Here is a 27284-nt window from a genome sequence, read left to right as displayed (position 1 = left end):
TAAATGGGCCTCCTTCAGAAGTCTAATTAGTTTTACCATGCTGATAACAGTGTGCCGCCATATACACATATTGAGTTTCATGTTCATCCGTTACTAGTCACACACGCCACATCTAATACACTCCTGGAAATTGAAATAAGAACACCGTGAATTCATTGTCCCAGGAAGGGGAAACTTTATTGACACATTCCTAGGGTCAGATACATCACATGATCACACTGACAGAACCACAGGCACATAGACACAGGCAACAGAGCATGCACAATGTCGGCACTAGTACAGTGTATATCCACCTTTCGCAGCAATGCAGGCTGCTATTCTCCCATGGAGACGATCGTAGAGATGCTGGATGTAGTCCTGTGGAACGGCTTGCCATGCCATTTCCACCTGGCGCCTCAGTTGGACCAGCGTTCGTGCTGGACGTGCAGACCGCGTGAGACGACGCTTCATCCAGTCCCAAACATGCTCAATGGGGGACAGATCCGGAGATCTTGCTGGCCATGGTAGTTGACTTACACCTTGTAGAGCACGGTGGGTGGCACGGAATACATGCGGACGTGCATTGTCCTGTTGGAACAGCAAGTTCCCTTGCCGGTCTAGGAATGGTAGAACGATGGGTTCGATGACGGTTTGGATGTACCGTGCACTATTCAGTGTCCCCTCGACGATCACCAGTGGTGTACGGCCAGTGTAGGAGATCGCTCCCCACACCATGATGCCGGGTGTTGGCCCTGTGTGCCTCGGTCGTATGCAGTCCTGATTGTGGCGCTCACCTGCACGGCGCCAAACACGCATACGACCATCATTGGCACCAAGGCAGAAGCGACTCTCATCGCTGAAGACGACACGTCTCCATTCGTCCCTCCATTCACGCCTGTCGCGACACCACTGGAGGCGGGCTGCACGATGTTGGGGCGTGAGTGGAAGACGGCCTAACGGTGTGCGGGACCGTAGCCCAGCTTCATGGAGACGGTTGCGAATGGTCCTCGCCGATACCCCAGGAGCAACAGTGTCCCTAATTTGCTGGGAAGTGGCGGTGCGGTCCCCTACGGCACTGCGTAGGATCCTACGGTCTTGGCGTGCATCCGTGCGTCGCTGCGGTCCGGTCCCAGGTCGACGGGCACGTGCACCTTCCGCCGACCACTGGCGACAACATCGATGTACTGTAGAGACCTCACGCCCCACGTGTTGAGCAATTCGGCGGTACGTCCACCCGGCCTCCCGCATGCCCACTATACGCCCTCGCTCAAAGTCCGTCAACTGCACATACGGTTCACGTCCACGCTGTCGCGGCATGCTACCAGTGTTAAAGACTGCGATGGAGCTCCGTATGCCACGGCAAACTGGCTGACACTGACGGCGGCGGTGCACAAATGCTGCGCAGCTAGCGCCATTCGACGGCCAACACCGCGGTTCCTGGTGTGTCCGCTGTACCGTGCGTGTGATCATTGCTTGTACAGCCCTCTCGCAGTGTCCGGAGCAAGTATGGTGGGTCTGACACACCGGTGTCAATGTGTTCTTTTTTCCATTTCCAGGAGTGTATATGTATTATTTTATGCATGACAAAGCCAGACGGCTGTTTTTGCGACTGTTAGTTTAAATTATGACTAAGCCTATTGGCGGCACGTAATGGTCAGCATGTTAAACGTAATACGACTTCTGAACAAGTAGTAATTTATATAGGTTGAAACCTAGGTCAAAAGTTTTTGACCACTGCGTTCTGCAACTGGTGGCTGTTTTTATTCCATATATTACATTTGCACAGATGCTGCTGCAGCCATGTTTGAGATTCCATTATTTCGCCTTCCTTCTATCTTTAAATGGCTGCACAGTGTTATTACAACTGAAAACTGAACACGAATAACAATTCGTTTTTACAAGCAATACAGAGGAGTTCATAATACTACGGAATCATGATTGTAACCAGGCGTGCACCTCCTTTTCCAAAGCAAATTCCCAGCAACGATGGTTTTTCGTCAGGATGGAAATCGCATGGGGAGAAATGTGTACTGTGCTTAATACGTGCGTAAGGGCTTCCAGGGAAACTTTTGCAGTGTAGTCCAAACAACCTCCGCAACATATGGGCCTGCCTACGAAAAGGCGCACGTCCTGGCACAATAACGGTTCCACAGGCAAGTGCACACATTTTTCCATTAAGGCAACTCAATATGTAGTGTTTGACAGTGATGAAGATGATTAAAGGAACAATGTAAGTGAAACATTATGTAAATAGACACACACACACAAACACATACACACACACACACACACACACACACACACACACATACACACACACACAGAATTAAATAATATCAGGCAGAGAAATAACAAATTTTCAAATAGTAATTTTGGCTGAAACAATTTATCAACTTTAAGGTATAAGTGGTTTAAGGTATAAGTGGTGTGGAACAATACGGTCAATGTAGAGACATAACACATCAGAAAAACCATACCATGTGGTAAAAAGGCATGAATTCGTCATTTATGTGTTTTTTCAAATATTTGTAATTATGATTTAAAAACTAATAGCTACATGTGTACAAACAGCAAAGAAAACTCTTTATCTTTAACAGATGAAAAATAAAAGCCCACTGAGGATGCTGCAACTGCAGTGAAACATGTTTGGGTTAAAAAAATTGTGTTTTGCTAAAGGCGGACCCTATCCAAAAACATACGTATTCCATTAAGGCATTGACCGTGTATTAACAGTTATAGCGATTACTTTTGTAATAATAAACAGTTTTCTTACTTTTTTCATCTGTCTTGTTTTCATTTTACTGTTCCTTATAATTGCAGTTACTTTCTGGATTAACGAGCACTGGCAAGGGATCTGATATTACGTACTGAGCAACGAGGGTTGCTTTGACATGCTGTGACCATCTGATTCAATGTGCAATTAATTTCTAATCCTTAGCGCATAGTGATGGCCAATTTTGATCTACGGATTAATGTTCGCATGGTACAGTATGGACGTAACGCGCTGCCTTGCAACAGTAGTTCTTTACCAGAAGATGTGATGTGCAAAAATTTATACAGTAGCAATAATCAGATGTCCCGACAAAACGTATTCAACCTCATCCTCTCCAGTCTTTCCTAACGCTTTTTTTTTTGTTTTTTTTTTTTGTTTTGAGGCAGCACTTTTCTGACTGGTCTGATGCGGATTGCCAAGAATTCCCCTCCTGTGCGAATCTTTTCAGCACTTGCAACCGATGTCTTCAATTATTTGCTGGCCGTACTCAAATCTCTGTCTCTCTCTACACTACAACTTTTGCCCTCCACAGCTCCTGTAATTCTTCTTCACCTTTACTGAGGGTAACACTGTCATCAGCGAAGTTTATCACTGATATCCTTTCACCCTGAATCTTAATCCCACTCTTGAACTTTTCTTTTATTTCCATCATTGCTTCTTAGATGTATAGAACAGTAGGGGTGAAAAAATACATCCCTGCCTTATACCCTTTTTAATCCGAGCGCTTCGTTCTTGATCGTCCAGTCTGATTGCTCCATCCTGGTTCTAGTACATATTGTATACTACCCGTTTGTCCCTATAGCTTACCCTCATTTTCCTTAGAATTTCGAACATTTTACACAGTTTTACACAGTTGAAACCTTCTTGCTGGTCAACAAATCCTATGAAAATGTTTTCCTTAGTCTTGATTCCATTATCAGCTGCAACATCAGAACTCTCTCACTGGTGCCCTTACCTTCTCTGAAGTAAAACTGGTAGTATCAAATAGCCCCTCAGTTTTCTTTTCCATTCTTCTATGTGTTATTGTTGTCAGCATGAGGTGTTAAGCTGATTATACGGTAATTCTCGCACTTGTCAGCTCTAGCTATCTTCGGAATTGTGGTGGATGATATTTTCCTGCAAGTCTAATGGTATATCCCCAGTCTCACACATTTTACATTTTACTTACCAACATCAACGGTTATAGGCGCTTCAGTCCGGAACCGCGCGGCTGCTACGGTTGCTGGTTCGAATCCTTCCTCGGGCATGGATGTGTGTGCTGTCCTTCGGTTAGTTAGGTTTACGTAGTTCTAAGTCTAGGGGACTGATGACCTCAGATGTTAAGTCTTATACTGCTTAGAGCCATTTGAACGATTTGAATCAACATCAATAGTCGTTTTGTTGCCACTAACCCCAACGACTTTGTAAATTACAATGGAATATTATCTATCCCTTCTCCCTATCTGACCGTAAGTGTCCTAAACCTCTTTTAAATTCTAACACTGGATCCTCCATCTCTTCCCTGTCGACTCGTGTGTCTTCTTCTACTACGTCATCAGAACAATCTTATCCCTTGCAGAGGCCTTCATCGTACTCTTTCCACATATCTGCTCTCTCCTCTACATTTCACAGTGGACTTCCCATTGTACTCTTAATGCCACCGCCCTTGTTTTTCATTTCACGGAAGATTGTTTCGACTTATCTACATGCTGAGCCAGTCCTTATGACAATCATTTCCCTTTCGATCGCTTCTCATTTTTCAGGTAGCCTTTTTCCTTAGCTTCCCTGCACTTCCTGTTTATTTCGTTCATACGTGGCTTGTTGTTGTTGTTGTTGTCTTCAGTCCTGAGACTGGTTTGATGCAGCTCTCCATGCTACTCTATCCTGTGCAAGCTTTTTCATCTCCCAGTACCTACTGCAACCTACATCCTTCTGAATCTGCTTAGTGTATTCATCTCTTGGTCTCCCTCTACGATTTTTACCCTCCACGCTGCCCTCCAATACTAAATTGGTGATCCCTTGATGCCTCAGAACATGTCCTACCAACCGATCCCTTCTTCTGGTCAAGTTGTGCCACAAACTTCTCTCCTCCCCAATCCTATTCAATACCTCCTCATTAGTTATGTGATCTACCCATCTAATCTTCAGCACTCTTCTGTAGCACCACATTTCGAAAGCTTCTATTCTCTTCTTGTCCAAACTATTTATCGTCCATGTTTCACTTCCATACATGGCTACACTCCATACGAATACTTTCAGAAATGACTTCCTGACACTTAAATCAATACTGGATGTTAACAAATTTCTCTTCTTCAGAAACGCTTTCCTTGCCATTGCCAGCCTACATTTTATATCCTCTCTACTTCGACCATCATCAGTTATTTTGCTCCCCAAATAGCAAAACTCCTTTACTACTTTAAGTGCCTCATTTCCTAATCTAATTCCCTCAGCATCACCCGACTTAATTAGACTACATTCCATTATCCTTGTTTTGCTTTTGTTGATGTTCATCTTATATCCTCCTTTCAAGACACTGTCCATTCCATTCAACTGCTCTTCCAAGTCCTTTGCTGTCTCTGACAGAATTACAATGTCATCGGCGAACCTCAAAGTTTTTATTTCTTCTCCATGAATTTTAATACCTACCCCGAATTTTTCTTTTGTTTCCTTTACTGCTTGCTCAATATACAGATTGAATAACATCGGGGAGAGGCTACAACCCTGTCTCACTCCCTTCCCAACCACTGCTTCCCTTTCATGTCCCTCGACTCTTATAACTGCCATCTGGTTTCTGTACAAACTGTAAATAGCCTTTCGCTCCCTATATTTTACCCCTGCCACCTTTAGAATCTGAAAGAGAGTATTCCAGTCAACATTGTCAAAAGCTTTCTCTAAGTCTACAAATGCTAGAAACGTAGGTTTGCCTTTCCTTAATCTTTCTTCTAAGATAAGTCGTAAGGTCAGTATTGCCTCACGTGTTCCAGTGTTTCTACGGAATCCAAACTGATCTTCCCCGAGGTTGGCTTCTACTAGTTTTTCCATTCGTCTGTAAAGAATTCGTGTTGGTATTTTGCAGCTGTGACTTATTAAGCTGATAGTTCGGTAATTTTCACATCTGTCAACACCTGCTTTCTTTGGGATTGGAATTATTATATTCTTCTTGAAGTCTGAGGGTATTTCGCCTGTTTCATACATCTTGCTCACCAGATGGTAGAGTTTTGTCATGACTGGCTCTCCCACGGCCGTCAGTAGTTCCAATGGAATATTGTCTACTCCGGGGGCCTTGTTTCGACTCAGGTCTTTCAGTGCTCTGTCAAACTCTTCACGCAGTATCGTATCTCCCATTTCATCTTCATCTACATCCTCTTCCATTTCCATAATATTGTCCTCAAGTACATCGCCCTTGTATAGACCCTCTATATACTCCTTCCACCTTTCTGCTTTCCCTTCTTTGCTTAGAACTGGGTTTCCATCTGAGCTCTTGATATTCATACAAGTCCTTCTCTTATCTCCAAAGGTCTCTTTAATTTTCCTGTAGGCAGTATCTATCTTACCCCTAGTGAGATAAGCCTCTACATCCTTACATTTGTCCTCTAGCCATCCCTGCTTAGCCATTTTGCACTTCCTGTCGATCTCATTTTTGAGACGTTTGTATTCCTTTTTGCCTGTTTCACTTACTGCATTTTTATATTTTCTCCTTTCATCAATTAAATTCAATATTTCTTCTGTTACCCAAGGATTTCTACTAGCCCTCGTCTTTTTACCTACTTGATCCTCTGCTGCCTTCACTACTTCATCCCTCAAAGCTACCCATTCTTCTTCTACTGTATTTATTTCCCCCATTCCTGTCAATTGCTCCCTTATGCTCTCCCTGAATCTCTGTACAACCTCTGGTTCTTTTAGTTTATCCAGGTCCCATCTCCTTAAATTCCCACCTTTTTGCAGTTTCTTCAGTTTTAATCTACAGGTCATAACCAATAGATTGTGGTCAGAGTCCACATCTGCCCCTGGAAATGTCTTACAATTTAAAACCTGGTTCCTAAATCTCTGTCTTACCATTATATAATCTATCTGATACCTTTTAGTATCTCCAGGGTTCTTCCATGTATACAACCTTCTTTCATGATTCTTAAACCAAGTGTTAGTTATGATTATGTTGTGCTCTGTGCAAAATTCTACCAGGCGGCTTCCTCTTTCATTTCTGTCCCCCAATCCATATTCACCTACTATGTTTCCCTCTCTCCCTTTTCCTACACTCGAATTCCAGTCACCCATGACTATTAAATTTTCGTCTCCCTTCACAATCTGAATAATTTCTTTTATTTCATCATACATTTCTTCAATTTCTTCGTCATCTGCAGAGCTAGTTGGCATATAAACTTGTACTACTGTAGTAGGTGTGGGCTTCGTGTCTATCTTGGCCACAATAATGCGTTCACTATGCTGTTTGTAGTAGCTTACCCGCATTCCTATTTTCCTATTCATAATTAAACCTACTCCTGCATTACCCCTATTTGATTTTGTGTTTATAACCCTGTAGTTACCTGACCAGAAGTCTTGTTCCTCCTGCCACCGAACTTCACTAATTCCCACTATATCTAACTTCAACCTATCCATTTCCCTTTTTAAGTTTTCTAACCTACCTGCCCGATTAAGGGATCTGACATTCCACGCTCCGATCCGTAGAACGCCAGTTTTCTTTCTCCTGATAACGACATCCTCTTGAGTAGTCCCCGCCCGGAGATCCGAATGGGGGACTATTTTACCTCCGGAATATTTTACCCAAGAGGACGCCATCATCATGTAATCATACAGTAAAGCTGCATGCCCTCGGGAAAAATTACGGCTGTAGTTTCCCCTTGCTTTCAGCCGTTCGCAGTACCAGCACAGCAAGGCCGTTTTGGTTATTGTTACAAGGCCAGATCAGTCTATCATCCAGACTGTCGCCCTTGCAACTACTGAAAAGGCTGCTGCCCCTCTTCAGGAACCACACGTTTGTCTGGCCTCTCAACAGATACCCCTCCGTTGTGGTTGCACCTACGGTACGGCTATCTGTATCGCTGAGGCACGCAAGCCTCCCCACCAACGGCAAGGTCCATGGTTCATGGGGGGCTTACATTTCTGTATACCCGACGCCGGCCGGTGTGGCCGAGCGGTTCTAGGCGCTTCAGTCTGGAGCCGCGTGACCGCAACGGTCGCAGGTTCGAATCCTGCCCCGGGCATGGTTGTGTGTGATGTCCTTAGGTTAGTTAGGTTTAAGTAGTTCTATGTTCTGGGGGACTGATGACCTCAGATGTTAAGTCCCATAGTGCTCAGAGCCATTAGTATACCCGAATTTCCCTGAACATTATTGTACTTCCTTCTTTCATCGACCAATTGAGTATTTGTTCTGTTATCCATGGTTACTTTCTTTGTACCTACGGTTTTCTTTCCAAATTCTGTCATTGCCCTTCTTAGAGATATCCATTCGTCTTCAGCTGAACTGACTAATGAGATATTCATTACCGCAATATCTAAAGCCTCAGAGAACGTCGAGAGTTTCTCTTCATTCCTTAGTACTTCAGTACACCACTTCACACCACTTCGTTGCTCACTGATTCATTCTGATTAGTCAATCACTGTATCTCTTCGCAAACGCAAACGCGCCTTCCGACGTTACGCACACTATGGGATGCGCGCACAAGTAGCTGTGATGGATGTTGATGCATCGACTGTTGATGATGGATAGGAAACCTATCTTGAATTCGGTTGCTTGTCTGCGAGTTCCAGCTCAGATATACGGTAAGAATCGTCATGAGTCGTACACCTATGTCGGTGTGGTGGAAAGTACTGTAGGCCGACCGCTGTGACAGAGCGGTTCTAGGTGCTACAGTCTGGAACCGCGCTGCTGCTACGGTCGCAGGTTCGAATCCTGCCTCGGCCATGAATGTGTGAGATGTCCTTAGGTTAGTTAGGTTTAAGTAGTTGTACGTTCAAGGGGACTGATTACCTCAGATGTTAAGTCCCACAGTGCTCAGAGCCATTTGAACCAAAGTACTGTATATCAGTCGCGTGGCTGCACTCAGTGGTGACGAGAGATGCTGTGATATCTCTTGCGGTAGTTAACTCGCAGGCGGCGTCGGCGGGGGACGGCGGCGGCGGCGTCGGCGGCGTCGGCGTCGTCAAGGCGGCGACTTTAATTACGGCTGGCGCCTCGGCTCAGCCTAATTTCACATCAGCCGCCGGCGTCTGCGGGCCGGATTAAGAAGAAGGGCGGGCGAGCGGATAGGGCTGAGAGCGGTGTCGCAGGCTCCCTTTCAGCGTGGCTGCCACAGGCCGTCACATCTATTTGCAACCGGAGTCTCCACGAGTCTACTTCCGAATCTGTTTTAGCCCTAACGTCGTCTTCCACATCAACCATAAACACGTGCTTTCTAACAAAAGGTCCGCAGCTCGTGGTCGTGCGGTAGCGTTCTCGCTTCCCACGCCCGGGTTCCCGGGTTCGATTCCCGGCGGGGTCAGGGATTTTCTCTGCCTCGTGATGACTGGGTGTTGTGTGCTGTCCTTAGGTTAGTTAGGTTTAAGTAGTTCTAAGTTCTAGGGGACTGATGACCATAGATGTTAAGTCCCATAGTGCTCAGAGCCATTTTTCTAACAAAAGATCGTTTGTGAGTCATCAGCCTTCTGGCTGGTTTGAAGTGGCCCGCCACGAATTCCTCTCCTTTGCCATCTTCTTCATCTCAAAGCAGCTCTTGCAACCCACGTCCCCATTTATTTGCTGAATGTATTCTAATTCTAATTTTAATTGGAGTTACAGGCAAGTCTTCGAAGGAAACAGAGTTCTCGACATTTGGAGAGCGATGGCCCCAGTATGACAATAACGATAATTTTTGAAGGTGCATGTGGAACCTGAAGATGTCTTACTGAACTGCCGAAACTGTTTCCGAAAATAAAACAAAATAACTTCTCAATTTGCTAATTTCCTTGTTAAGTATTCTAATCGCAGTGTTTCTTTAGAGTTTTTACCCTCTGCGGCTCCCTTTAGCACTACAGCAGTTATTCCGTGACGTCTTAACAGCCGACCGGGGTGGCCGAGTGGTTCTAGGCGCTACAATATGGAACCGTGAGACCGCTACGGTCGCAGGTTCGAATCCTGCCTCGGGCATGGATGTGTGTGATGTCCTTAGGTTATTTAGGTTTAAGTAGTTCTAAGTTCTAGGGGACTGATGACCTCAGAAGTTAAGTCCCATAGTGCTAAGAGCCATTTGAGCCATTTGAACGTCTTAACAGATGTCCTAGCATCCCGTCCCTTCTTCATGTCAGTGATTTCAATATATTCACTCGTCGATTCAGCGGAGATCCTCCTCATTTCTTACCTCATCAGTCCAACTAATTTTCAACATTCTTCTGTAGCACCGCATCGCGAATGCTTCGATTCTCTTTCTATTCGGTTTCTCACAGTACATGTTTCACTACCATGCAATTCTGTGCACGAAACGTACATTTCAGAACTTTCTTCCTCAAATTATGCACTATATTTCATACTAGCAGACTTCTATCGGCCAGGAATGCCGTTTTTGCCAGTGCTAGTCTGCTTTTGATGTTCTCATAGTGTAAGTAGGCTGTTCATGTTTTCTCTATGTAAGTAGGCTGTTTATGTTTTCTCTATGTAAGTAGGCTGTTCATGTTTTCTCTATGTAAGTAGGCTGTTTAGGTTTTTTTATTGGTAACGCCACCTCTGTATGAAAATCACTGGCTGTGCTGTGTGCAGTCTGTGGCTGCTTTGCATTGTTGTAATACTCGCCATTGTAGTGTTAGGCAGCTGGCTGTGAACAGCGCGTAGCGTTGCGCAGTTGGAGGTGAGCCGCCAGCAGTGGTGGATGTGGGGAGAGAGATGGCGGAGTTTTGAAATTTGTCATGAACTGCTATATTTATATATGATGATATCAAGGTAAATACATTGTTTGTTCTCTATTAATATCTTTCATTTGCTAACTATCCCTATCAGTAGTTAGTGCCTTCCATAGTTTGAATCTTTTATTTAGCTGGCAGTAGTGGCGCTCGCTGTATTGCAGTAGCTTGAGCAGCGAAGATTTTTGTGAGGTAAGTGATTTGTGAAAGGTATAGTTTAATGTTAGTCAGGGCCATTCTTTTGTAGGGAATTTTGAAAGTCAGATTGCGTTGCGCTAACAAAATATTGTGTGTCAGTTTAAGCACAGTCATGTATAATTGTTCAAAGGGGACGTTTCATATGTCGACCCTTAGCCTAGGATACCTCACTGGAATCTTCTGATTTTTTCTTGTAGTTTGTGTATTTAGTGTAGCTTTTGTTTATTGCTAGCGCGTAATTGTAGAGAGAATCTCCTTTGTAGTTGTAGCCTTTCATTGTTGTACAGTAAAACAGTTGTGGCATGCATATAGATTTGCACCAAGTATTTCGCAGCTACGCTTGCAATTAACTAGATATTATTTTCAGTGCTATGTTAATGTCTTCTCCTATTTTTGCACTTCAAATTGTGCTTTTCTGTGTTATCGTGTGAAATATTGTGACAATTATGGCGTGTGAAAAACGTAACACTAGGCTCCAAACTAAACTGAGAAATAATAGTGACGACGAACGTAGCTTATCAGCGCCACAGAGTAATGAATTTACTAATGTTCAAAGTAGTAATTTGGTAACTGTGCACAGGGAAATGGAGCGAGCGTCAAACAATGGCGTCGACAGTGAAACAATTAGTGAAGAGGGAAGCATTATCGATCGATCGGTCGGCAATAGCTCGCCTCAGGAAGCCGAAATGACAGGACACGATCTCGCAAATACTGTAGATTCAGGTTTTGGATCCTCACCGTTTTCTCAAACAAGTCAAGACACATTTTCTGCTTGTCAAAATGTGAATGTTTCCGGTGTAAATTCACTGCCGAAAAGCACTGAGGAACATGTTTCAGACACCAATGCATTGTTATTACAATTAATACAACAAATGGGACAAACACAGCAAAAGCTTCAAAAGTTCGACACAGTGGAACAAAATCTTAAAAACTTAGACACAATGGAACAACACCAGAGACAAACACAACAACAGTTAGACACAATGGAACAAAATCTTCAAAAGTTAGACACCACACTTGAACAAACACGTGAAGATTTAACTACTGAGTTACATAACATTGAATCGAAATGTCAAAAAGTCTGTAATGACGTAAAAACACAAATTTGTGAGCATTTTCAACCTATTTTTTCGCGGCATGAAAATGCATTACAGAATCACGAAGCAGCCATAAAAGAACTGCAAACCATTGTTCATGAAAATCATGAGACCTTGTGGGCTAAAATTGACTCAGTTGCATCTACCGATTCGGTTAAGCAACTTGCAAAAACTCAGGAAAACTTAAAGGACACAGTAGATTCGATTTCAACACAAATGGACACTCTGAAACTTGGTTCAGAAAAACACACTGAGGAAATGTGTTCACTATCGGAGAAAGTAGCCGAACTTTCGGATCAGGTTACTAACTTATCTACAAAGGTAGATGATGATCTGAATGACACAAGACCTGTAGCCTTCACTGACACAGAAGAGTATGAACAAATTAGAAAATTCAAACAGAATCAAAATCAAATCAATACACAGTACAAAAGAGAAATCCGGGAAGTACAAGATCAACTGACACAGGTAATACAAGAATTACGTATTTCAGAGGATACTCGCGCCCCAATACGGGAAGAGGGACACAGAAATACGGAACAGCCACAAAATAATAACACAGGACATTTCGGAAGTTATGAAAGAAATTGGCAATGTGCACCGAATTTTGAGATGGAACGGCCGACACGACCTAACAATGACCGATATGCGACTCGCCGACATGATGATTTTGACTATAAGCTGTTCATTACTACACGTAAATTCAAAACATTTAAGAATTCTGGCAACGACATTCATCCACAAGCATGGCTCCATCAATTCTCTCATTGTTTTCCTCCCAACTGGTCATTGGAACACAGATTAGAATTTATGTGTGGCTACTTAGAGAATGAACCAGCTGTAAGAATGCGATCGGTAATTCACGATTGCCACAGTGAAGGAGAATTTTACCATGCCTTCCTCTCAGCATATTGGTCTCAAGCCACACAAGACCAAGTAAAACATGGTATCATAATGATGAAACATTTCGAACAATCTGAATTCTCCAGTCTTGTGAAATATTTTGAAGACATGTTGCACAAGAATCAGTACCTGTCAAACCCATACAGCCCCTCAGAACTCATCTGCATTTGCTTAATCAAATTACCTGAACATTTACGGCATATTATTTTAGCAGGAAGTTGCAAAGACGGCATTGAAGCTTTTCAGGGACTGTTACAAGAACTAGAAATTGACACTGATAATCGCGGAACGCGAAAACAAGGACACAACAATTACAGGTCACACCCGTCACAATTCCGTGATGACAGAAACAATAACCAGACACGACTGGTCTATTCTTACAACGCAAATCGTGACCAAAATAGACACCACCCGTACGACAACCATTGGCAGAGTAATAATAGTTACAGAGAAAGATCGCATTTCCGTAGTAATGACTATCACAGAGACAATCAGAGAAACAGACAATATGGGAACCAAAACAAGTATTATCAAGGGAGGTAGAATAACTTCAGACGCAACAGTTCAGCGCGCAGTTACGATTCAGGGAGAAATTCTCCACCACTTAACCGACAAGAAAGAAACTACAGGAACTACCGAGATGACGACAGACGATGTGATTGTAACGACAGACCTGAATTGCATCAGAACTGGCGGGATTCAAACAGAGCAGGGCCCTCTCGTCACGGTGAATTTGTAGAAGTTAGGTCTCCAAACCCCAATAACGGCGCGCGCCAACAAAGAGGCAGACAATGACTCGCACAGCAGGCAGCCGCGTGCGCCCGCTGGCTCCGAGAAAAATAACATAGGCGCTAACCTTGAGAAAAATTTTAGCATTCCTTACCGACGTATACAACATGATAGTTGCATTCAAATCAAACTGTGAGTACTATGAAGAGTAAAGGATAGCACCACACTTCACATGTAAAACTGTTTATTTAAAGATAATCTGCTTTTTAACTTTGTCATTGCCATAAAACTTTTCACTTTACGTTACTAGTATGCTGTGTCAGACTTAAGAAGCTGTTAACATGCAACAATGTTTGAAGTTAAATATCCAGTCAAGAACCAAGAGAACTTATTGAAACAGAAATGACGAATGCATTGTTATAGTGAACAGACATCACAATGTTATTGTGTGTGTACATTCTTGCTTGTTAGTTGCACGATTATGGAACGACTATAAGGCTTACATACTTAGAACATTTACCAGTACTGCTAATGAGATTTTAATGCAACATTTTGGTTTACTTGAAAATATATTCTGGATTTAAAGTACTTTCAGTGAGATACCAGATGGCAAAGTGGTTAGTTTATTTGACAGCTACACGACTATATCACGACGCTACTAATGTGTGACACAATTTATATTGTTGCTTTTGCGGTGTATCTGTTTTATATCTGCACAATTTTTCTGAATTCTTCTGGAAAGTAAATCAGGTTTTAGTAGTAACTTTTGTAGTATAGCTACAATGAGACAGGGTTTTCCGTAGCACAACAATACGTTACAGTACAGTACTTTCTTCATCACAACAATAAGCGTAATAACTACGATATCTATACACAAAGCATTTCACTTTTGTTTATCATGAGGTAAGTACATTGACTTCTGCAGAACTTAGCTTTCGGAGGAAGATAACTACGACACTTCCACAGAGATTATGTTGCAACAAGACGCACATTTAGCGCTACAGGACACGTATTTGAGTGATTGATTTTGTACTTAAAATATTTATTTTTAAAGAATTTGGAGTACAATGATACAAAGGTTTTCCGTGATACATTTCATTCCATTTCTGTAATCTGTAACACCTGAGGGTATAATTACATTAATCCTCAGGGGGGTACACACTTACTTTGTGTACCATGTGTGTGGCAACCACAAGGAACCCTAGCTAATACGGTATTTGCTTATACAATTTTACACATCGGTACCATATTTCTCTAACACACAAATTACACAGCTATCTGATCATGTAACTGAAAGATAAACTTTTTTATTACATCAGTGACATATGTTTACGCAATTACAGAGTTGGATTACTTCACCCTTACGAAATTGTATTTTGTCTGTACTGTGTGAACTCTTCATAGTTTTTCGGACCCATTGTGATACTATGAGAGCTTTGAATGATGTATTTGGTATGAGATCATGATTTTTAAAGTACGTTTGAGGCAGATGACACTTTTGACATGAGCAGAGAATTTTCTTTAGGTTTGGAATTATTGCAGAAAGCTACGACGTTTTTGAGATTTGACTGAGGTGTTATGATGTTATTATTATGACGACAATGTGTATTATGCTGTTGAGATATGTTTATGATCAATAAGATGATGCTACCGTATATGAGGAATAAGAAGTATGTTGGAAACCAAGAATCGTACTTTAAGAGTTATGAAATGTGTGTAAATGTGTGACTGTATCACAATGCTGACGAATTTTTTTTTGGACGCTGTTATATTTACAAGATTTTGTTTCTACACATTTGTTACGCAAATTTTCGACCTGTGAAATGTTTATATGAGACTGTCACTGTAGCGGAAACTGCTGTCATAAATATGTCGGTAAGAAAGGTAAGTGACCATGACGTAATGCGTTGCGAGCGGCCAGGTGTGCCAGTTGCCTGGAGGAAAAGCCATTATTGCGAGCCCTTTTCAGCGGCACAGGTAGAAAAAAAAGGGGACGCCATTAACCTCGCTTCTGACATTCCTTTGTAGAAAGCATCGCAAAAACAACACGGTCGAACTTGAAAACATATGATTACACTAGCTCTTAATTTATGATATTTACTGAAATGCCTAATGAAATGACGAGAAATATTTTTACATCTGCACACCTGATTATGACAAGCGTCTTTCTATGAGAGTTGAGAGAGTTTCTACTAACTTATGAAATGTCACATGACTACTGAATGATATTTTTATACTTTGCTTTTCATAGTTGCTTATTTCATTTGATATCTGGTTTCCAGCTGTGTTGCAGCATTGCTTTTATAAAATGAAATGCATTTGCTAATGTGAACACTTTCTGTCAACAGATCTATTAAATAATTATTTTATGATCCACATTCTTTAAAAAAGGAGCACTTGGAAAGGAAAGAACAGTAAGAAGGAACTAGTAACAGTAACACATAATTTTCTTTTCAAGTACATGGTAATATTTCTTTTACAATAAGTTGTTGTGGTGCACCACTTTAATTACATAGATATTAAGATGTGAATATACATTTCCCTTATCTGCATTGTTGTTTTTACTGTAATATTTTTTCTGCTTGAGCTATGTCATGTTTAGGTATAAGTTACTGCTGTTTGCCAGGCATAGTGCTGCTAAATTTAACTTTGTATTACTCTGTTAAGCTTTTCTTGTTGCTGCACATTGGCTCATATTAGTTGTAATTTTGCATTTTTTTCTGTTGATTTAGATTTACTGTAGCTTGCTTTGCAATTTTCAATTTTTTTGCATTGCTGTTTGTGCTAACTTGTTATGTGCTGCTGCATTGCCTCGTCCCTTAGTTTAGCATCTGAGCTCAGTAGATTTAAGTTAGCTTAAAATGGGGTAGGCTATATAAGAGAACGAGTTGTGATGAATTGGAAGACATGCATTGAGAAGCTATAAGAATATGGTTTGGCCAAACAAAAGGTATTTTGAAAGAGGATTTGAACAAAAAAAAGTAGGGTTTAGAGACAAGTTTAGGTAGGATTTTCTTGGAAATAAAAGATGTTAGATAATGGAAAATAAATAATGAGGTAACAAATATGTGAACATATAAATACAGAAAGCATGCTTGGATAGGATGTTTTGGTGAAAACAAATGTTGAAATAAGATGAAAGATCTATGGAATGAAGTTTTGGGTTGGACTGCAGTACCAAATGTTACACTGAGAACGAACCCTGTCCTTTCCATTGTGTTATCCCCCTATGTGTTTGTGTACTCTTGTATATTTGCGGTTTTCCTGTCTTTATGTGTTTAGCTAATACGATTTATGTTGTAGAATTTTTCTAGTACCAAGGTACATTCACTATGATGAGGAATACTGTTATCCTCAGATATAATTTGCATTAATAATGTGTTATTTACTTTGTAAAGATGTTTAGACATTATTTATTCTGTTTTGTGTTAATGCTCATGTGTGAAGTTGATGTTTCGAAAGTTATTCTGATCTTTTATGTATGTACTCATGTCATAATTCCTGTAACACTGATGTATATGTCTATTTCTATTCTTTTGTAAAGCCTGTTTTACTACAAATGTTATCTGTATTGTTATGTTATTTAATGATGTATTCTGTACCTTTGTTATTGTATTCTCATGTTATAAAATTGTAATTGACACCAGTTTATCAAACTAAGTAACTTGTAAGCATTCATTTCACTGCACACATTTCCATTGATCATAGTATATGGACAATATGTGAGAAGTAGGGACTGATAATGTTTGCACGTGTGTTAATGATTCAGCAAGGGACTGGATAACAGCATTGTTGGTTCTAAGGGCAATTCCAAACACTTTGTGAGTGCACAAGTGGTGGTTTATGGACTTGCTATATTCTCTGCAAGACTCTTCGATGGTGATTGTGCACCTGCACAGTCGCAACAGATGGCTGCTGGCCATTTCTACAAGGACTACAGTGGGTCTACACCTTTGCTGACTCACCAGTACCATTATTTCTACAAGGCCTGCAGTGGGTCTGCACCTCTGGTGGCCCACCAATACCGTAATCTCTACCAGGACTACAGTGGGTCTGTTCTGTGATGACCTACCTACCAATATTCTTCAAAACGTCGAATGACTCTGCTGTGGGTTTGCTATGTTGTGGCCCATTACCTGTCTGCATGTCAAGAGTCAGCACTGTCTTTCCGTTGGAAGGACAACACTACTTCTTCAAGACTGCATGGAAATCCACTACTTCTATGTGCATTTTCTTTTACTGCTCAGACTTTGAGAAAAACTCTGCATTTTTACTGTGATGAACAATGTGGACTGTCTTTATGGACTCTGAGAAATTTTTAGCTTTTGACCAACATTGTATCAATAAGTGTGTGCATTTGATTTCTTTGTTATTGTAATTATGAAAAATTTTTTTCAAATCTGTATTGGGCACTGCCCAAACCAATTTGTAAAATTTTTTGTGGGGAGCATGGGGGCTATGTAAGTAGGCTGTTCATGTTTTCTCTATGTAAGTAGGCTGTTTATGTTTTCTCTATGTAAGTAGGCTGTTCATGTTTTCTCTATGTAAGTAGGCTGTTTAGGTTTTTTTATTGGTAACGCCACCTCTGTATGAAAATCACTGGCTGTGCTGTGTGCAGTCTGTGGCTGCTTTGCATTGTTGTAATACTCGCCATTGTAGTGTTAGGCAGCTGGCTGTGAACAGCGCATAGCGTTGCGCAGTTGGAGGTGAGCCGCCAGCAGTGGTGGATGTGGGGAGAGAGATGGTGGAGTTTTGAAATTTGTCATGAACTGCTATATTTATATATGATGATATCAAGGTAAATACATTGTTTGTTCTCTATTAATATCTTTCATTTGCTAACTATCCCTATCAGTAGTTAGTGCCTTCCATAGTTTGAATCTTTTATTTAGCTGGCAGTAGTGGCGCTCGCTGTATTGCAGTAGCTTGAGCAGCGAAGATTTTTGTGAGGTAAGTGATTTGTGAAAGGTATAGTTTAATGTTAGTCAGGGCCATTCTTTTGTAGGGAATTTTGAAAGTCAGATTGCGTTGCGCTAACAAAATATTGTGTGTCAGTTTAAGCACAGTCATGTATAATTGTTCAAAGGGGACGTTTCAATAGCTACGTCCGTCATGGGTTATTTCGCTGACAAAGTACCAGAATTCCTTAACTTCGTCAATTCTGCTACTTCTCATCCCTTTCGTCTTTCTTCGATTTACTCTCAATCCATATTTCGCAGTCATTAGACCGTTCATTCCATTCAACAGACCAGCGTAGTTCTTCTCCACTTTCATTGAAGACAGTAAGTCATCAGAGAATCTTATCACTGATATCTCTTCACGTTGAATTTTAATTTCACGCTTTAAGGTTTCGTTATTCCCGACATTGCTTCTTCGATGTATAAAATGAGTAGTCTTGGTGTTCCACTCTGATTGTTCCCCCTTGGCTCTTGTCTATATTACCCGTCTCCTCTTGTAGCTTACCTCTATTTTTCCCAGAATTTCAATCATCTTGCACCACTTGATATTGTCGAACGCTTTTTCCAGATCGACAGATTCTAGAAGCATGTCGATTTTGCTTTAGCTTTTCTTCCATTATCAACCGCAACGTCAGAACTGCCTCTCTGGTGCCTTTACCTTTCCTAAAGCCAAAATGATCGTCATCTAACACGTCCTCAACTTTCTTTTACATGCTTCCGTTGATTATTCTTGTCAGCAACTTGGATGCATGACCTGTTAAGCTGATTGTGCGATAATTCTTGCACTTGCCGCTTCTTGCAATCTTCGCAGTTAAGTGAACGATGTTTTTCCGAAATTGATGTGATATAACGCCACTGTCATGCATCCTACACACTAACCTGAAAAGTCATTTTGTTGCTACTTCCCCGAATCATTTTAGAAATTCTGATGGAATGTTGTCTACCCCTTCTGCCTTATTCGATCTTACGTTTTCCAAAGCTCTTTTACATTCTGATTCTAATACAGCCTCCCTATTTCATATGTGTTGAATCCCGTGTCTTCTTCGATCACATCATGAACCAAGGCTTTCCCCTCGTAGAGGCCTTCAGTATACTCTTTTTACGTATCCGCTGTCTCCTCTGCATCTGACGGTGGACTTCACATTGCACACTTAATGTTGCCACTCAAATTTTTTATTTCAAAGAAGGTTATATTGAGCTGAGTCAGTCCTTACAATCATTATTTCTTTCTCGATTCCTTCACATTTTTCATGCAGTCACATCAACTTCGCTTTCCTGCACTTCCTATGTGTTTCATTTCTAAGTGTCTTGTAATTATGTATTCCGCAACATAACAAAAGACAGTCGGACGACATAAACAAAATATACATAACACTACCAACTGCAGCACTGAAGATACTGTTGACACGCCATTGTCAAATTAAAACAACTGCAGCCGTTACTAACGTTTCACTAACTTCTCCATTATTTTACAAGTACGGTTTTTATCTGTAACTAATAAAGTATTGATTACTCGAAAAAACTGTTCCACGGGTATTATCTTTTTTATTGTTTGTCCCATTGTCATTTTCTAGGTCTCAGGCCCATCATCAAGCGCTTCCTCATCAAAAGAATAGATTAAGAGTGAGCCTCAGCATGAAGATACAAATTTTGCTCAGTTACATTAAAACAGCATTATACTTCCATTAACTTATGTAATACAAATAGGGCATAAAGTACAGAAGTGGTCTTAAATACCAGCTTAAAGAAACGAAATTCATGACAAATTTTAAAAAAATGGAGCAAAATAGAATTTCCGTAAGATGACAATATGGAGAGCGGTCACCCGACGTAGATAATTTTTTATTTAATCGTCTTGATGGCTATGTTTTCTGAACATAATGTCCAGTTTCGGCTGTGCAACACCCAACTCCAGAACCTCTTATTCTGCTGCACAGCAACAACTCATAACCATGACGTGATTATTATTTGTTGCTGCAATAGAATGAGAGAGTATAAGATAGCTATTATGTATCCGAAACTGAAAATTCTGTTCAAAAACCATCACGATCAAGACAATAAAATAAAAAAATTATGAACCAAAATACATAGAAACAAAAATAGGTAAGATAGATCCAATTAGGAAATCTCAATGCGTTGGAAAAATTACAGAGCGGAATTGCAATATATGTAAGAATTAATAAAATAAAGAGAGCATATGGTTTGATAAAAAAAAAGTCTACGGCAGATACATATCTAGAAAAATAATAGAACATTGTATGACAGTGGTAAAAGCATAATGTTTATACCTATGGTGCTGCTTAACGATGAACTGTAAGTTGGGCGGAACAGATGTACTTCAGAGACGGGTTATTGGAGAAACAGCGGGTACAGCACAAACTAGAAGGCTGGGAAATGAAAAGTTAGCGACAAGCTTTTTATCCTTTCATTAATTTGTGGGGAGTGTCAACGTGAAAAAGTTTCGAAAAGGTTTGAAATTATCTACAAAATTTGTTGGCAGTCGCAGTGTGCTCCCGTTCTCAAAAAGTGAATGAATATAGTCTGCGGATGAGAAATTCCGCCTTATGCAAGACACCTTTCTTCTGTTTTGTTTCACCCATACATGTTTCAGCACTTTTCTGCTATCTTCAGCGGGTTTAAATTTTATTTTTAACTGTAAAATTGTCGCCACGAAGAAATACGCCGGGAAAATTTCAGAAGTCACAACATATGTGTTGTTTATAGCATTATGTCAAAGTTCCATTTATAGCTTAATTGGCGAAAAGTGGATGTAAGCATTAGTTAACATACGTTACATGATGCTGTTGTCCATTTATTTTGGTAGCTGTTATGCTACACAATATACAACTTGTCATCTGCAAACAGCAAACGTAATTTATATTTCTGTTTGTTATGCATTTACGAACGGAAATGAGTCTGTATCACGTTTTTGTGTGTAACTTATAGGTATGAAATTGTGGTGAGTTCTCTTGTGTTATTGGCGAAGTAAATAGGCCAACTTCATGACAGATGGTCGCTTGGCACTGCACTTTTTATGATTTCTCAAAACATAGGCAGAGTTGTCGCTGCCATTACGTGTTGTTGTGGCTGTGTGGCATTCACTTCTTTCGTTGCGTGTTTGGCTGTATGAGGCCCGCGAGTTTGAATTGTATTTGGCGTCAGTGGTGTATGGTTTGTGTGGCTGTGCTTGTGTGTGTTGAGGACTGGGGCAGAGAGAGAGAGAGAGAGAGAGAGAGTTGTTGTTATTTCCTCCAAGTCTGCTTTGTGTTGTGTTGTCGGTTCTGTATGCGATGTTGAGTCCTTGTTTCTTTAGTATTTCCCCACCCTGTGTGTGACTTTATTGTTGCAAGTCATTATGTGCCATTTGTTGCTTACTGTCTGCTGATTTGTTGGGTCTTGTGTTGTGTTTGTTTGTGTGTGTGCTTCATGGTTATGTGTTGTTTGTTTTTGTATTTTGTGGCTTATTTTGTCTACTCTCTTTGTATCATATCCATTCTCCTGTGCAGTTTGTTTTATTGTGTTCAATTCTTGTGGGTATTCAAATTTGTTCATGGGTATTTTGTTCAGACTGTATTGTATTTTGTGGTTTATTGTGTCTACTCTCTTTGTATCAGACTGAACAAAATACCCACGAACAAACATGATTACACACAAGAACTCAAGAACTAAACACAACGAAACCAGCCTTCAGGAATCGATGGATCGGCAGAGGTGGCGTTGCGGCCTGACCATCCAGGTCATCTGGTGTCACATTTCTGGATTTCTTCCTCTCGGGGCAGCTGATGAATGAAACCGTTGTGAAAACAGAAGAAGCCCTCGTCGCTAGAATTATCTTCTCTGCTGGTGCCATTGCGGACGACATGGCACGAATCTTCGAACGGACACGGCAGCCGGTGGTCCGACAATTTACTGCGCCCAAAGAAGCTAAAGGTCGCACATTCGAGCAGTTCCTCTGAATACCACTGCTGTAATTATCGCGGTAAATTGTCTTCTGCGTAAGTCGTCTCTAGCATCAGAAACTGCCCTCAGGGACCATATGTACCATAGCCACATATATTTATTTTGGTGTTCTCTACCTCCTGTATTAATTCGAAAGAATAACTGTGAAACAGCCTGTAGAGATGGTGTGATAAACTCTATTTGCCACTTTCGTCTCATCCAGTGAGACCGTCAATCGCTAGTTCAAAGAGTTGCTATGAACCTGAGAGTAAACCAAAGGAAAGTGGAAGCAATAAGCAGTACTAGAAATGAATTGTTACAAACTTAATATCAATATTGGGAGCCACTTAATAGGCGAAGTGAAAGAATTCTGCTGCATTGGAAGCAAAATAACGTATGACGGACGATTCAAGTATCACGTAACAAGCAGACTAGCCGTTTGCTACTATCAAACATCTGCTTTAATTTGAGAAATAAAGAAGTATGAACGGATGCCTTCGGACCAACGTTGTATAGAAATGAATCAAGGAGTTGGGGAAACCGGGTAAGAAAAGGATCGAAGCACTCGTGATGCAGTATTGCAGAAGATACGGTGTACGGAATGGACTGATAAGATTAAAAATGAGGACGTTCTCCGCAGAACCCACGAGGAAAGGAATATATGAAACCCCTTACTGCACTCCATTTTAGATTGATGCAGCAGCAGTGGTTCACGGTTCCAGAAATATAAAACAGCCTCTGTTGCATGTGTTTTATTCATAATGAGGCATTTCGCGCGGTTAGCGCATTTTTATTATGTGTAGAAGTTTATTACTTATTTTTACTAATTTATTTGCTCACGATGACAGCCTAATAGCTTCAAAACTGGAAGAGGCCTTCTAGTTCCATGTAGAAAGTTAGTTAATGTTCCATGCGTCACCTGCAGGATGACGTGGAAGAGATAAAAAAGAAGCGGCTTTGAAAATGGTTCAAATGGCTCTGAACACTATGGGAATTAACGTCTGAGGCCATCAGTCCCCTAGAACTTAGAACTACTTAAACCTAACTAACCTAAGGACATCACATACATCCATGCTCGAGGCAGGATTCGAACCTGCGACCGTAGCGGTCGCGCGGTTCCAGACAGTACCGCCTAGAACCACTCGGCCACCCCGGCCGGCGAAGCGGCTTTAATATTCAACAACCTGTCGACATGGATGTCAACAGAGATGGAGTTCAAGCTCGAAATGTTTCAAGGATGGTGGTGGAAATCGGCCTGCAATACCGAAAATGCAGGATGCATGGCACCTGCTACCGATATATAATTTTTTTTGCTGAATTGTATGTAAATATTTGTAATTTAAATGCTTTCTTTTAATAAAAAAGGACATTGCTTCACTGTATGTGTAAATTTAGGTAGAAATCTGTTGACATTTCACTGTATTTATGCGTGTCTTACTGTGAAACTTATAAGCTCTGGAACAAAGCCAAAGGAATCATTTGCATCGATTAGCAACGATAATAACAGTGCTTGTGCGTCATAAAATCTTTCGGCAGGGAGTTGTTGCGCGGAGAGAAGGAGATGGGTTCCAGCACTTGTAGGGTGGGAAAGTGTGGTGTTAACGCTCTCGCAGTAGGGTGTACAATTCCAGAGGCATCATGTACGAGCACCGGCCAGATATCTAGTATCAGGAGTAAGGACAGTGGACAGGGGGAAGAGGTTGTATTAATTACGATTGCCCGTTTCTGTAATCAGCTGTGCTCCACAAGATGCTACCATCTTCAACAACAGCAGCAGTTCCAGCAACACAGATTCGTCGTCGGCTCCGAGTTTTGTCGTATGCACAGCACTGAAGTAAGACTGTTTATTGGTTTAAAGTATTAGCGGCTAACCCAGCAGCACAACTGAATGTGATGTGATTGATAAAATTTATTTAAATAATAATCATTTAAACTCAGAGTGATTGTTTCCTCATTGTCCTCAGACATTGTTACCAAGCAGGGTCCTTGTTCCGTTTTTTCCTTATGTGCTAACTGAGGGTCATAACAAACAAATTGAATAGTTACAGCCAGTTTGTTAATGAATAATTTCACTTTTAAGAATTTTAGCCTCAGTCTACTTTCAGTTAACTGTTGTACAACAGAGCTTTCAGTATATGAGCAAAGTAAAGCAATTTCATTTTTCAAGTTTGAGAGTCAGTCACTGGAAAAAATCCAAATCTAAAGAAATGCACAAATTAATATCGCAGAAGCTTTATTTATTTTACATATAGCTTGGAGCACATGACTGGTTTGGTACATATTCTATTATTTATTTCTGTTCAAGTCAGTAAAAAAGGCTCAGTTGTTCAGACAATAATTTGGAAACCAATTTGCAAAATAAGTAACTGCAAAGTAAAAGTGCTTGCTTTTTTTCCAAATATCATTGATAAAGTTAAGGAGGTCACTGAAAGTCATTGTTCACGTAACAAAGTTCAATACTAACATTCAGTTTAATTGCATCGACTGTGTTTTTTAGTATTTAATGACAAACATAAAGTAAGAGTGACTTCTCAGTTTTCTTAATCATTACAAACTCACTTACCATTAGTGTCAAAAAACGTGACAACATTCAGTTGCCACGTCAGTGTTGAACAATACATGTTATTCTTTCCCATCATCTTGTACAGGATTTTGGATGTAAATTGCCCTAGTGGGATGGCGACTGTTAATTATTTCCTTTTCATTCATTAGTGTAACTTTTTTATTGATGATCAGTGGTACCCCTTTTCTGTCCAGTGTTTTTCGTGGGTGAATGCACAAAATAACTTTCATTTTTTCAAATTATAGCCCTGTTCAGTTTAATTACTTTTAATTGTAGTAGACTTTTCCATCAGAAGGGTCTGTTGTACACTTTCCTCCTACTTATCGGTATTATCTCTTCGGGAAAGATAGCCTTACACAATTAGTAAAAATCAATTAGGTATACACGCGACCCACAGTCATACTTTATATCGCAAGCAGGCTAGGCCGATTAGTAAGGGGAAGAGGACAGGCAGTGCAAATGAACCATCCTGGCAGTTTAGGAAAATCACAGGAAATCGGCCGAACGCAGGCTTGAACCTTTTATATGTCCTTCCCTGTGGCTGAAGGTTTGAGGGGCTTGGGCCGTTCACTTATACAATAAAATGGAACACCTACGCCAGGCTCTGTGACCGAGCGGTTCTAGGAGCTTCAGTCCAGAACTGCACTGCTGCTATCGTCGCAGGTTCGAATCCTGCCTCGGGCATGGCTATGTGTGATGTCCTTAGATTAGTTAGGTTTAAGTAGTTCTAAGTTCTAGGGGACTGATGACCTCAGATTTACGTCCCCTTAGTGCTCAGAGCCATTTGATTTGGAACACCTACAGCCGCCCTTTCGATGTTATTTATTTTGTGGTTACCAGCTTCGGTGCTTCAGTACAGCATCTCCAGGACCTTAACTGACGCTGATTCCATCAGTGGCCAAAAACTATGAATTGGTTTCCGCAGACTATCTGTAACAACTGAGTTGGTGGCTCGAGACACAACATCATTGTTACAGGTAGTCTGCAGAAACCAGTTCATAGTTCCAGAATGAGATTTTCACTCTGCAGCGGAGTGTGCGCTGATATGAAACTTCCTGGCAGATTAAAACTGTGTGCCCGACCGAGACTCGAACTCGGGACCTTTGCCTTTCGCGGGCAAGTGCTCTACCAACTGAGCTACCGAAGCACGACTCACGCCCGGTACCCACAGCTTTCCTTCTGCCAGTATCTCGTCTCCTACCTTCCAAACTTTACAGAAGCTCTCCTGCGAACCTTGCAGAACTAGCACTCCTGAAAGAAAGGATATAGCGGAGACATGGCTTAGCCACAGCCTGGGGGATGTTTCCAGAATGAGATTTTCACTCTGCAGCGGAGTGTGCGCTGATATGAAACTTTCTGGCAGATTGTGTGCCCGACCGAGACTCGAACTCGGGACCTTTGGCTTTCACGGGCAAGTGCTCTACCAACTGAGCTACCGAAGCACGACTCACGCCCGGTACCCACCCACAGCTTTACTTCTGCCAGTACCTCGTCTCCTACCTTCCAAACTTTACAGAAGCTCTCCTGCGAACCTTGCAGGCTGTGGCTAAGCCATGTCTGCGCTATATCCTTTCTTTCAGGAGTGCTAGTTCTGCAAGGTTCGCAGGAGAGCTTCTGTAAAGTTTGGAAGGTAGGAGACGAGATACTGGCAGAAGTAAAGCTGTGGGTACCGGGCGTGAGTCGTGCTTCGGTAGCTCAGTTGGTAGATCACTTGCCCGTGAAAGGCAAAGGTCCCGAGTTCGAATCTCGGTCGGGCACACAGTTTTAATCTGCCAGGAAGTTTCAGTTCATAATTGTTCGTCACTCATGGAATCGGGTACACGGTTGGAGTTAACCCCCAGAGCGTCAGTTAAGGCCTGCAGATGGTGTTCTGAAGCACCCGAATTGGTAGCCATAGAATAAGTAACATGGAAAGGACGGCTGTAGGTGTTCCATTTCATTAGATACAGATTCAAACCGTTGTCCTCCAGAATGCGAACACAGTGTGGTAATCTCTGCGTCACCTCGTGCGATATGGAAGGAGTCTGTTTGCAGGTTGTTGACGTGATAAATATTTGCTATGGTTGCATATTGACCATTGATACATCACGTACGATAACGGATAAAGATACTCAATTTAATAATAGTGGAAATTTGTAACTCTTTTGCACCGTATAAGCTGCTGGTTACAAATAAAAATTGTTATACAGAATAGAAGTAATTTCCCAGAATGAAACCCTTTGTTTACTTTCATAGGCAGAATTGCTACCCGTTAGGCATTTAATATCCTTGGAGAA

Source organism: Schistocerca piceifrons, chromosome 1, assembly GCF_021461385.2.
Source record: "Schistocerca piceifrons isolate TAMUIC-IGC-003096 chromosome 1, iqSchPice1.1, whole genome shotgun sequence".
Classification (NCBI taxonomy): Eukaryota; Metazoa; Arthropoda; class Insecta; order Orthoptera; family Acrididae; genus Schistocerca; species Schistocerca piceifrons.
The sequence above is the reverse complement of the archived record's forward strand: the minus strand, read 5'-3'. Positions refer to the sequence as shown.